The following is a 14,371-nucleotide window of genomic DNA, read 5'->3' as shown; positions in this document are numbered from 1 at the left end:
GTTTAGGTGTGCATAGGAGATCCCAGATTAGAAGCCTACTGCCAGAGATACCCACAGGAAGGGGATTTTGAGTACTGCATTATGCTTGAGGCAGACATTGTGAATGATGGAAAGAAATGGGAGTTTTCCATTGGATAAAATTGCTCAGGGCAGGTAGATCAGAGTAACAGGTACCACAACAACCAAATAAGTTCAAAGCAAAATGACAAAGGGCAAGAGAGGAATTTTAAAGGGGGAGGAGACAGCAATAACATTATTAATACATCCCTGTGTTCTGAAGGAGCAGCTTTTTGTGTGTAAAACTCAGCAAGTTGTGACACTGAGCAATGCCACTGCTGTAGCACAGTCCGCGTGGTACAAAGTGGGGATGTGGCATGAAGATGTTGTGAATTCCAGAAGCTCCTTTTTGATGACTAAATAGTTATTAGCTCTTTGAGACTGAGTACCATTTGGGTAATTGGCAAGTGGACTGTGACCTGGAGGACTGATAAACTGGAGGGAAATTATTCAAAATTCTTTTCAGTTTTTCCTCCATACTGCTTTTGTTTCATGTTCAGACAACTCAATCTAAAACATGAAACGTTATTTTCATAAGAGCAATCATAATTGGCATAATTTGAAGAGAAAAAAAAAAGACTAGAAGCACTTGCTAATATGGGCAGAATTCAATTAATAAAACACCAAACCACATACTGTGGCTGATTTGTTTGTAAAACACACTTGTGTAATTTAATAGACAAATGTGTTGTCCGTGGTGGTCATTATATTAAGGCCACATTATTCGTTTTTGCGTAGTACCAAACATTGCTTTGTTTAAGCATTTTAGTTGCAGCTTTTTTCTTGGAGTGGTGTCAATCTTCAAGAATGTTTAGATATTTTACCTAACCAACCACTATTTATTCCCTTTTGAAAGAAAAGCAAATGGTTATGAGCAGCCCCGACCATTTTGCACTCCATATCCCTACCCAATCCCAGCTCCATAACACACCGAGAAGATGTGTGTGGACTTTGCTCTGCTCCTCCTCTTCTCTGAGCACCCAGGGCCTTCAAGCATGAAAGAGCTGCCCTGGTGCGTGCCCATCTCCGGACAGGCAGAGAAAATCTCAAGTGAGTATTTAAGGATAAGCACCCTGAAATGGTCTTTCGTTTGCTTTTGCTTCCACACATCTGTGACTTGGAATCACCTGAAAACGTAACTGCAGTTTAGATAGAGCTTTGGTGGGAAAATGTTTCAGTTAACATCATATATAATAACTGGTAGATATCTCAGTTCATACCTTCTGGAAATCTCTTTTTAATCAATTTATTTTGTATTGTTTTGGGCTGCAAAGTAATTTGTATCATGTTTTTTTCTCCTTCCCAGTCATTCCCTCCCTATCACCACTGCTCACCTTTATAAACTGATTTCCAGGTGGAGAAACCGTGATACTGTCTTCTTGCTGGGCTACAAAATGACAGCACCTATTATCTGTCCAGTCATCTGTTCCTGTTTAGTCAGTAAGTGGAACATATCCTACGACTTTCTTCAGATAATGTTCCTCTTTTTCCACATTGAGGGGGCCTCTATTGTATATAATCTCTCTGCAAGATAAGAGCTTAATAAATAACTCTTTCTTATAGTATATTTTTTAATTCTGTATGTCTAGAACACCTGTTCTGCTGATGCTTGTAGATTTTTAGGTAATTTGACTTTAGTTTTTATATAAAAAGGAGATATGAAACTTCCCCCTGACATAATTAGAAAACTAAAATGTAAGTTTGCTCGCTGAAAACTATATCTTGGAGTTCTTTTGCAATACAAGTTAATTAACTGGATTTAGATATTTGCAAGACGATATATTTAATGGGATTACTGCTCATATAATGTTCTCAGTGACTGATTTGGAATCTAAGCTCAGGGAACAGAATACTGAATTTCCAGCTCTTTGAGAGTTAATGTTGTGTTAAGGAAAAGTACAATTTGAACCTCATTGTTCATGAATAGCAAAGTTATTCTGGTGAAATGGAGCCGGTGCCTACAAGGGCTACACAAGGCAGATGCATGAGCAGGAGCGCAGACAGCGGCATTCCTGCGAGTGCTCGGCTACAGATATCCCCGCACCTGAACTCCTGGCAAGTTCAAGGCAATTGCATATCTCATCACAACATAATGGCCCTTTATTCAGCCCCTGTCTCCCAAGTGGGATCAATTAGATGCTTTGGTCTGCAGGCCTGAGAATAAACATTCGTGTTTTCGTTTATATTTAGAGTGAAAATGAAGGCGTGTGGCTGAGGCCGTTCTGCCTGCGGCCGTCGTGTTTTGAAACAAAGGTTTAATCTGTTCTTTCAAAATATTGATTGTCTTTTTAATAGGAAAAGGTAAAAAGTTAAATGACAGAAAGCTCTGGGGAAAAATACAATAGCCCCACACAGTGCACCAATAAATCTCACATTAGTGTCTATCTTCTTATTAAAGCAAATATATTTTGATGCGTCAGTTTGGTTCACTACAATGTTAGAGTTTCACTCCTAACACAGGATTTCTCTAATGAATATGGTGATTTAAATCTTTTGATCAGAGTGCTACTTCTAAAGAAATTTGAACATTTTTTTGTTTAAATGCTATTAACTGTTTCAATATTAGCTCAGCCAAATAGCTATTAGATGGGGAAATTTATATTCTCACTTTTAGGAATGAATGCGTAATTCTACAGTGCTTCTACATTCTAACACTTTGTTAAAGTACTTAACAAGTGGAATGGTGATTTGTGGTTAACTTGTTAGATTTTAAAATTTAACCAGCATTCCAAAGCTCTGGTGAGTTCAAATGCCTCCATGTTTTTCTTTATGACTATAACTTCATTTCTAAGCATGGATAAAGTGTAGTCTTAAAAATTCAGCTGGACAAGAAAATGTAGATGACAGTGGTTCACCAGGACACAAGTTGGAAAGGGAAAGAAAATCCCAGGGAGAGAAGAAACTCCTATATACCTTTTATATAATATATGTACCTTATATACCTGCATACATTTTCCTAAGATATAACATCAAATACTACTGAAGTGGCACTTGCCATGTTTTGGTCTTGAATTTTGGGGAGGTTTTTTGGTTTTGGATATGACTGTATGCTCTCATCAGAGGGCTTTGGTGACATGAAACAGAAGAGTAAAGTTACTAGTATGTGACAGTGTCAGAACTGACCTGCCAAACAAGAGTTGTACCCAGGCAACCTTGGTATCTGATGTTTTACATGGCTGCTACGTTACAAGTATTCTATTCCAAGTATTTTAGTCCTTGAATAAATTGCTCTTATTAAGCTAAATTTGAATCCATTCTGTTTATGAATGCATAAAAATATTCCTGACTGTTTTCCAGGCTTTTTAAGACTACTATGCGATGTACCCTATGATGTGAGCAATCACTAAACAGACAGCAACAGATGAATAGTTCACAGAAACCTCTTTAAACATCCTCAGCTCATACATCTGTGAAGAGTCTGTGATCTTAAGTTATGCTATTCTATGATTTTCCAGCAAAGGAATTTGAATTCTGTCTTTATATTCCTGTCCTGTATCAAAATGTGCTTGTTTCCAGCCAGGGTTTTCACTGATGTAAACTCAGATAGTGGTGTTCCTGGATTGAACAGCAATGTAACCCTATGAAGGGGAATTCCATAGTTGAGAGAGAGCTTTTTTTTCTCAGTGTGTGTCATGGAAAAGAAAAACATGATCATTTAACATCTTTCTTCCAAGCATGAGTACGTCTTCGAGTTTACAAAGTCAGATTTTTGAGATGAAGAGCTTTCATCCATAGGTACGTATATATATTTTTTTTAATACAACAAATTGTGGAACTAGCAAGAGGATGGTTATGAGTGCACAGCAATAACCCACATCCAGGAACTGCATCTGAAGCATCAGCATGAAAGAATGAAGGGCATTTCAGGAAGGCAGGATTCAAAGAACCCACTGCAGTTTGTCAGGAGCTCTATAACAAGCTGACCCAGTGCTTTTCTTTCATATTGAATACATGGAATTAGTGCTCTTAGTGCACACAGAGAGCAGGGGGATAACAAACTACTGCTTGGATAAAGCAGATTGGATCTATGTATATGAATGAACTCAGCCAAGGCTGGAGCTTCTGACTGAACAGTGTTGGCACCAGTTGTGCCTGGGAATTTTGCAAACAGTTTCAACAGCAGTGAAGAACTTGTTACAAATAAGTCCTGTAAGTCTGGATATTCTGCTGTTCACAGGGAATACAAAATGAGTGCAGACTGGAGGAACTCAGATCAAGCCATACCCAAGACATAAGAACACACCGTCTGTCAGAACTGAAGCACTTTACAAGTCAAGCGTTGCCAGCCAGAACATCTGAAAATGTTTTGACAGTATCAAAATGTATCTTTTGGAATGAACTGATAATGCTGTTTTGTCTTTCAATCCAACATTTTTTTATTTCTTTCAGCTTTCTGTTTTATTGGAAGAATAAGTGGAACTGAAGCTGAGTGTGGCAGAACATGTGTGTAAATTAGATTAATTTTTCTCCTAGTTGCAGGAAGCAGAATAGTTTCTAGCTTATCTTGACAGATGCATTTTACAACTATCTTCTATTTTATGCTTTCAGTCCAGAGAGAGGTGAGAAAAATACAGCGTTGTGCTACTGAAAAGGCAATATCTGAAACTACTCAACAGTTTGTCACTACTTTAGTCCAAGGATGATTTAATTCTGTAGTAACAGTAATTTAGAAAGCACAAAAATGAAGCTAGAATGTTTCTAAAATCATTGTCCACAAGATGTTGTTTAACAGTGCTCTGCAGGAATTCACTGATCCAAGGGCAGGATCTGGCACTATGGCAGCAACACTCTTCTCTAGGAGGAACTTGGAGTGCCCATGTGAGATGACTGCACTCACAGCTCCGCAGGTTCTGCTACGACTTGTTTTTCAGACACATCACCTGTCCTTGCACAGAGCCACTGGAGATCCTCCAACCAGGCCTGAGCACAGCTAGGTACTGGCTGTTTCAATTACAGCTCGAATACATCACACAGATAGAGGAGTGCATTGGGCATGCACTTGGCATCTGAGGCTTTTCCCAAAATGAGAGCCTGTGGAAAGCTGTTTTCATCTTCCCAAGCTTCTGGCCTGATGGACTTCAGCACAAATGCGTTTCCAAATAATGAATCTGCAGTTCACTTTTCTGGCCAAGGTGAACGAGCACACGTTAACTCATTCAGAAAGGAGATGAAAAGCTCACATTCAGGATGCATTAATCTGAAAACAAGTGTACTTTTGTGTCTGGGGAGTATTATTTTCATTGCCATCAATTCAGAACATAGATAGAATGTGATTCTAGCTTCACTATCAGGTTGCCCCACAGGCTGAGACCCCTCACCAGGCCATTCTATTTAATTTAGACTAATCTAAAGCTAAGTGAAACTTTGTACCCTCTCTGATTTCTCCCTATAATCAGGAACACTCTGATTTCCCCTTCCCCCATGACCCAGTCTGAGTGGCTGGGAGATGGGGGAGAGGGACACAGGAAAACGACCTCCAGGTAAAGGCAGCAGCTATTTGTGCCAGCCTGTCTGCTTGCATATTAACAGGTGACAAACACATCTAACCACACCGTCCCTAGCTCTTGTTCTGTTTGAATTTCTATTTACTTTTACACAGTTATTGTGAAGGCATAACCCTTTATGCTTTTACATGTGAGTTTTTCAAGGCATTGCAAATGTCAGTGGAGATAAATCTCTCATGGAAGAGACTTAAATCCTAATGCTGCTCTTCCTCCATTATGCTCCTGGGTTTGAGTGGAATTTGATGGGGCAGAGGTTGTGCCCTGTAATTTTAATGGTGGGACGTTTTTGGTTGGTGTTGTTTTGTTCGTGTTCAGAGGCATCAGTTTGCACAAGAGAATCTGTTTTGGACAGTATCCAAGGTCAAAAAGAATTCAGCAGCTTTGGCAGAGTGTTCCCCTCTGTATGTGGTTTACAAATTCATCCATATGTGGGACCTTAAATTAGTATCTTTCACTCTCTGTTGCTATCATCTCTGATAATTAGACTTGGCTTTGCTGCTTTCTCTCTCTCCCCATCTTCAATTTTCTTAAAACATCTCATGGTGTTTTCAGTGGATAAGTCAAGTGAAGAAGAAAAAGATCCAGTAATGCCCCTCAATTGGCAGGCACTTAGCAAGCAAATCAACAGGTTCCCCTGCTAAAGAACTGCACATATGTCTAGTTAATGTTCTTAACCTCTTATTTGCTAAAGCAATGAGACTCATCCTGCCTGTTACTCTCAATCTTTTACAAACCAAAATTTATAGTCTTTGCTTATAGTCAAGAAAAAAATGATCTGCAGCAGCCCCAAGTTTAAATCAGTAGATTTGTTTCCTAAGCGCATAATTACCCGGGGTGCAGTTCTCCATAAGGAATTCAGGTGCGAGGGGCTCTTCCAGTCCACTCCTCTTCTGGCAGTTGTTCAGTTTGTCACTTACCTAAATACACCAAGTGTAACCTGCTTCAGGAGGGGGCTGTCAGAGGACACATATAACTTTTATTGTCCTCTCTGATGTGACCGTGGGTCAGTCATCTCGTGGTCCTCATTGATGACTGGTTCACTGGTACTGTTTATCTCATTTTGCTCTAACGACAGAGACCACAGACAGACTCTCATAACTTCCCCTTGAAGCAATCATTCTACTAATTGAAAGGAAAAGGGCCTGATTGTGTTTTTCCTAAAAATATAACTCTTTTTCTGATTAGAGATGCAATTAAAATTAAAAAGAGATAGAAAAAGGCAAAAATGAATATCTTATTTTTGTCTGTTGGCTCACAAAACCTGCGTGAACATGAGTTTTATGTGTGTGAAACTGCCAAATTGGAGCCAGGATAGAAAACCTCAAGGGTCTGAATGTTGAGAAAAAGAGATAGATGAAACAGCTGAGTTACTGAACTGAGAAACATATGTGCTGTACTTACACATTTACCGACGTTCTAAGGATTTTCTGATATGTGGCTGCTCTCTTGAAAATTATTTACGTGGTAGCCTGGAGTTGTTCCCACAGATATGCTACCATTTTGATCTGTCAGTTACATTATGTGTTGTTGCAAAGAAGTTTGTAAACGAGTCTTTGTTCCTAAGATGGAAAGCATTTTGGAGGAGTTCCACCAGCCTAATGGGTAAATAGCAAGCTGCTCAAATAACTGTTATTATGTATGTGACCAAAGAGCAGTACAGGGTTTCTAAAGTAAGGTATTTCTATTCTCCTTGATATTTTTTTCTTAATGAAAAGCAAATCATGAACATCACAAATGGGCTGTCTAAAAATACATTAGAGATTGTCGTAAACATTGCTGATATCAGAGGAGATGGTTCCCATCAACTTTTGGCAATGCTGAATCTGATGTCCCTTTACAAACCCCAAGATGCTCAGGACAGACCCCCTCCTTCATGGTGCCCATGGAAACCACTGCAAATTTGACAGCTCTGGCTCCTGGTAACTCCTGTGGTCTCCTCGGGTCCATAGCAAGGACAGCTGCCCAAAGCCAAGGTTCACCCTCATGGTAAGTGCTCTGAAGAGAAACAAATGGACCTTCTGCTTCTCTGTGCCTCCATGCTATGTCACTGCTTTCTCTTCTTCCACTGCCTGTTCTCTAGGGGTCAAGATGACACTCAAACCTCTTCTAATCCTGGCCTGTCTCATTCCAAACAGACAGTTACGTGTTGTTTTTGTGTTACTCCTATCTGTTCCTCCTACTTTTCTTTCAGGTAGTTCTACTTGTTCTTATCACGTTTTTTTCCCATAAATATTCTCTTTCAGCTCATGATATCTCTTTTTGTTGTCAGAGTCATGCATTCTGCCCCTTCTCACAGTAATCTCGTGACCCTCAGGTAATATACAGTACTAAAATAGATGAAGCCCTTTCTCTTTTCTCAGCCAGCACCTAGTTTCCAGCCCTCCTAACATTGTATGCCTGAGGTCAAGTTAAGATGAGTTCCACAGAAAAGATATTACTTTCTCATTGGTAATTTAAGATTGAGACTGAGAACCAAGAGTACAACGCTTTAAGAATAGCTCTCCGTGTAACAAATGCAGTTTGACTGCCAGGAGCACAGAGTATTTTGTCAGAGCCTCAAAAGTATACTGAAAAGAGTGAAAATGATGCTTCTGTGTTGTTTAAATACAAACATCTGACCGGATCTTTTCATTTTGTTTTGTCATCTCCCCCTCCCCCCCCCAAACCCCCTTACTTTTTAAGCTGAGTTGTTGGTCAAATTATTTGACACTGCTTCTTGATTTTAGTGCTACTGAAAAATGCAGGAAAAAAAAAAGGGAAAGGTCTGAAGCTCACACTTCTGTGACTCAGTCACAGCTTTGAGATGTTGGTATCTGGTGAAAGCAATCTCTATTCACATCCCTCTGGCAGAAGTGCTGCTGCTGTCACTGCTAACTTCTCTTCCTATCCATAGGACTTGCTTATCAGGCTCTTCCATCTAGGTCAGCTGGCATGCAGTGTGTAAGGGCAAATGCAGTCTGGGTTTAAGAATCAGTTACATCTAATTTACTTACGTGCAGATATCTTTTTCATTTCTCTCATGAGGGATAACCCATAGAGCAAAATGCTTTCCTTTATCATGATATACTGCAATTTCAAAGCTTGACTGTCTACTTGGCTTCCCACCACTCTGCTACCAAATGTGCGGTTCTATCTGTTTTTAGCCAAAATTTGTGTCCCAAGTCGTTTTCGTTCACCATGACATAAAAGTTGTTCTGTTTCCAAAGAAAAATGTCTTGATATTTATAACAATGGGGAATCAGGTCCCTATGCCTTTCTATCCTCAATGGCATTTTCAGTCATCCAAAAATTCAAATCCATCCAAAGGTAAATTGCATATAACAATCCAAAACGGTTTTAAATGATTTTCTACTTGAATACAAGCCAGTGGATTTTTATTGATTTTTTTTTTTTATTTTTTATTTTTTAAGTAAAAAATAGGTTTTATTATTTTAGATAGAATATCCCCTTTTGTAAAGAAATACGGCAGGGAGTTGCAGATATACCAGAAGGCATCTTTCTTAGCTGTCATAACCACCCATCCATTGCTGCAGTGCTAACTTGTGGTAACTGCTCCAAGTAGAGGAGGTACCATTGTGCTAACACCAACACTCTGTTAGTAAAGACCATATACATGTTCATAGAATCACAAGGTTGGAAAGGACCTACAGGATCATCCAGTCCAACCGTCCTCCCATTACTGTAGCTACAGCAAACTATTAAACCATATCTCATAGCTCCTCATCCAGACGCCTCTTGAACACTGCCAGGGATGGTGACTCCATCACCTCCCTGGGCAGCCACTCCAGCACCTGACCACTCTCTGAGAGAAAAAGTTCCTTCTTATGTCTAGTCTAAACCTCTTCTGGTACAACTTGCAGCCATTTCCTCAGGTCCGAGTTATACTGGGTTTCCTAGGAAGGTCTAAGGAAAGAAAGCATTGGATAGAAATGATGTTTAGTCCTGAACTTAGCTTTGCACTGTGGTAGAATGAAAACTAAAGCTCACCTAAATGCAGAAGGAAATGCAGCCAACCACAGCTGAAGGATTAGTAAAAAGTGTTAAAAATATTATATGAAAGTTTTAATTACACAGAAAAATTACAAAATACCCAGTAATTACAGTATATTGATTCCAGTTTTGTTTTTTTTTTTTTTCTTGAAATGCTAAAACTATTTCAACACACACAGAATCAATAAACATAATTAAAATATGAGCTCATCAAAACAGTAATTAAATGTACTTAACAGCTTTTGTGGCTTTTCTCCATATGGTTACTGTGGGAGTGTGAATCTGGCTTGCTAGATAAATGTAACAAAATAAAGTGAAAGCCTGGGAAAAGATTACTGTGGTATCATAAGCAAATACAATAAAGTCTAGCTCTATAATAAGTTCCAATAAATCAAAAAGTTGACAAAGGAAGCAGTGTTTACAATTATTAGAGAGAAATTCTGGATGTTTTATATTTTTATAGGATTAACGCTATCATGGTCATAACATAGGAACCAAATCAAATCTTTGCTCCATCATTAAAGCTGCTCTACCAGAACACTTTCTGCTGCACAAATGATGTGTGGCATGTTTCTGGCATCCTGGTGTGAGTGACAAACCACTTGACAGCTGTCAGTCAGGGGGCGATTGACATCAGGGATGTGGTACAGCTGCTCTGAGCTGCCCTTTGGAGCAGCACGGCTCCTCAGTGAACAGATAAGAAGCACGGCTGCCAAGCAGAAAGTAAATTAGATGCTTGGAGCAGAGCATGTGGATAGATCTTCACCCCTCTCCCTGCCTCCTCCCTGGCAACATGAGCAGTGTCATGAAGAATACGGAAAAATCTGTGAGCAGTACATAAATAGGACATGCACAGCCCTTTTTGGAGCTCTCACCATATATATCTCTGCCTTGTCTTCTGAGGTCCTTCAGAAGCATAGCACATAAACGCTCTTTTTGCATCTCTGCACAAATGTCTTACATTGTTGCTTGGAAATAAAGGGTATGTGTCCTGGTAGCTTATGACTGCCATCACACCTTAATGTTCTAAAGAACAGAACATTCAATGTAAAAGCTTTGTTTAAATCCACCACAAAATCCCCAAAGCCAGCTAAACTCAGAGAATGAAATAAGACCATACATTACAATTTCCACTACCTTTTTTTCTTTTTTAAAACAATCGTGAGAGCTTTTCTCACCCAGATCAGGCTTCACACTACAATGTATGGACTTTGCCATCACCTTGTAGTCTGAGGAAATAAATGCTTTATGACTGTGAAGCAGGGCAAGAAGGCAAAGTTCTCCTGCAGTGCTGAGTATGTATAATCATTGTCCTCTGCTCTATAGCACATCCAGCCTGATGACTTTGCTGATTATTTGATGCTTTGCTTTCTTCTTTCTATGTAGGGAGGTGGATACAGAAAATAAGTCTGCTGTCCAGCCGGACCAGAAAGAAGAATGAAGAAGTTTTCAGTGGCTTTTTCAGAGGTGTTTCACATTTAGGAGTGTTACAGGAGCAGACGACCTTGTGCTTTGGAGAAGTCTGTGCCACAGTGGGGTTCTGGAATCCCTCAAGTAAGGCAAGTATTCTTATACATATGTATGTATGTATTTATATATATATGGGAGTTATATATATATATATATTCCCCTCCTTCAGGGAAGCAGGATTTGTTAGCTCAATAGTTGTGTTAAACACAGAATCCTACTTGGGTTGCACGTAGCTGTCTACCCTGGAAAGGAAAGGTTTCCTTTCCATCTATGTTTTTTTGTTTGTTTTTTAGAGCTGTTAAAAATCCCCCCCCCTCTCCCTCCCCCTCCTCTCCCCCCTCCCATCATTTTTCTTAGTATGATTCATTTGAGTTTGCTTTTTTTCCCTAGTAGTTGAAATTGTGTAATCATTCTACAAATAGAACCTGGTTCATAACACCTAAAACTACCATTCCACAGACCTTTTAAAACCCTAATGTAGGAATCAAATTGTGGTAATGGTTTTATGTTATTCCCCAATGACAGAATTACATTGTTTTACATTCCTTTATTTTATCACAAGAGCTAATGAAAAGGATCCCTCCCCCCTGCTCTCCCCCCCAAAGGCAGAGAGTTGCTCTAAAGATGCAGATAGAGGTATGTGGCTCATTCACCCCAGAGTTATTCAAACAAAACCAAAATCCTTCAAAATCCTGAATGAAGCACTAAGTCTGTTGGCTTCTGTTTGAAAACTAGTCAGTACATTTCATCTCAGTCACCTGTTTGACAATTCGTGCTAGCACTTTTACACCTGAAGGACTGGGAGTTATAATCTGTTGCTGGGTCATAATGTTAATTGTTTCCTCCTTCTAACTGAGTACTGCACCCTATTGCCTCTCCAGGACGGTGCTATGAGTTTATTGTACCCCGCATTCAGTTCCCACATCTTGTATTATGTTGCCAAGTAGGAGACAAACTGTCTAGTAATTAAGGCTGCTTTTAAAGTTGAAGATGGCCTTTTGAAAGGCCAAGATTGAAATGGAAGATTGAAGACAAAAATATCTTTAATGAAAATAATCAGAAGGGAAAAAAAAAGAAAAAGTAAAAGGTTTATTTTAGGCTTGGCCTGAATATTGAATTACTATGGGTTTAAAACATTCAGCAGGCATTAATAGCTAGGAAACAAATATCTGGCAAATTAGGCTCTGTGATCCATAGTAGGGAGCTTGATCATCCTCAGAAATAAGTACTGTAGGCATTTTGTTTTTTCTTCTTATTCAGCCAGCTACATACAAGACCACTCCATGTCGCAAATATATACTGGCAGAGGAAAATCTGCTTAGCACTCTGTATGGATAGAGTTTCCTTTTTAGCAGGTTTCTATAGGAGTTAACAAGCCGTCTTAACAAGCGGATTTAAAAACAAGAAGCAAAACAAATAAACTGGACTGCAATATATTATAGCACTGTGAGAGGGACACAACAATAGGGCCACTTTTTCATTACTCTGTTTAACTCTGCAAAGCCCCAACAGCATGAGCTGTAGATGATGCCCTATTCCATAAGATGATTAGTTCTAAGTAGAAAGTTTTCCATGAGTCCCCAGGGGGAGAACCATACGATTTTAGATGCTTGCATTCTTGCTTTCCATCACTGTGCACTGGTAGTAGGGTTTTTCTGCTTACAGTTCACCATGCTGAATTAGATCAGGCTAAGGATGTTTTAGTTCAGGTATCTCATGGTCTCATTTTCCTCTGATAAGTTTTTGCAGAGATTAATAGTGTCTTTTAAATTAAATGTAAATGGTGGAAGCAGTAGCTAATTTGGCGACAGCAAATACAAGGGTGTAGAAACACTGGTGATGCTTCTGTGGTTGAAGGACAGTTGTTTCAGCACACTTTATAGGATTACTTCCCTTTCTCTGATAGCCTGAAGAAAAGCGGGCTAGGCATTTCCAGCACCCATTCCTTACAGTGAAATAGGTATTCTTGTGTTTTTGAAATGTTATTTTTTATTCTTTATTTATCTCCAAAAACCTGTAACCTGATTCTCTAAATCTGGCATAGAGGCAAGAAAAAAAATGAGGAACGTCTGCCTAGACTTGGAAGAGAAAATGTAGCAGTAAAGTTTTGATAGCTGGAAAAAGTGTAGTGAGCATCTGTAGTATGTTCCTGCCTTATGAATTTGTGCAGGCACACATAGCTAAGCACAGGCCCCAGTTCTGAACCCCTTGCAGCACCATCCGCTCCCACCAATGTCTGTACAAGCATTGCTCCTCCATGCATGACTGGTCCCATTGGCTTCAAAGACACTACTCATGGGAGTAAAGTTACTCAAGCATTTAAGTGCTTGCTGGACTCAGGCCAAAAGCTTAATCTCTTCCATTTAATACCCTTTTCCTAAACTGATAACAGTCTTCAAGTTTTCAGTATCATGTGCAGCAGTTTAAATAATGTAGAACCAAAGCTAAAAAGTAAAATAACAGTATCGTAATTTAAGGAGTATCATGAGATAAACAGCATAGCACAGGCACAGTTTTGTTAGCAGTAAGTAGCAGTGTGGAAGGCTGTTGTACGTGGCTGGTATGATGGCACTCCATGTCTCTCAGGTTCTGAGAAAGCAAGGCAGGGATCTTGGGCAGCTCTTAAAGGGTGAGCGCAAAGTATTGATGTAAAGCAAAGTGTAAAAGATTGTGTTTTGTCTGAGGAGGGCAAAAATTTTCCACCATAAGGCACACAGAATTGTGGCAATATAATCATCAAAATGCTTCTGATTGCTTGAATTATGATTTTCTGTCAGTGCTGGAGCATTCTGACCTTGTCCAGTTCTTATACTAGTCTCCTTGTGATGTTACCTTCCTGTTTGTTTCAGATGAGCTCCAAAGGACATTGCTAACATCCGTTAGAAATGTTTCATTCATTCTCCCATTGCCTTCCAAAAAGAATACTACATATGCAAGATGATGTTTCCACTTTCTAAAAGGTGCTTGTTTGGGTGTCATTGTTTACACAAATGCTGTTCACATGCATTATGGAATCAGGAAAAATCAAATAAATGTGTTTTACACCTGGAATGGAAGATACGTGTACTTCGAATCTTATTTATTCCCTTTGTCTTGATGGTACTTCCAGAGACAAGCCTTATATGGAGTGGGAGTGTCAATAACCTCATCCTGCAACTTTCCATGCCTCTCAGATGCACTGGGCTTCTCCTGCCTCTCTACAAACCAAGTCCATGCAATTTACTTGATACTCTCTTTGAGAGGAGTTAAGAAAAGAGAAATTTGATGGACTTGAAGAAACCTATCTATAATAATATTCAGATATGGAGTTTTATAAGGACTAATGGCTTTTTGCCTAGAAATATTTCATT

General features: G+C 39.3%; 1 long non-coding RNA gene across 1 annotated transcript; it reads left to right on the top strand.

Annotated features, from left to right (window-relative positions):
• Positions 1 to 839: 839 nt before the first annotated feature.
• On the top strand, positions 840 to 14,077 carry LOC146760005 (uncharacterized). Its single transcript, XR_014948960.1, has 5 exons — positions 840 to 1,107; positions 1,412 to 1,497; positions 4,235 to 4,379; positions 7,410 to 7,547; positions 10,938 to 14,077. It is a non-coding gene; the product is annotated as an uncharacterized LOC146760005 (long non-coding RNA).
• Positions 14,078 to 14,371: the final 294 nt, after the last annotated feature.

This window comes from Coturnix japonica, chromosome 8 (genome assembly GCF_054131305.1).
Source record: "Coturnix japonica strain WE chromosome 8, WE-NBRP24, whole genome shotgun sequence".
NCBI classification, from domain to species: domain Eukaryota; kingdom Metazoa; phylum Chordata; class Aves; order Galliformes; family Phasianidae; genus Coturnix; species Coturnix japonica.
Note: the sequence above shows the minus strand (reverse complement) of the source record. Positions and strands in the feature narration are given on the sequence as shown.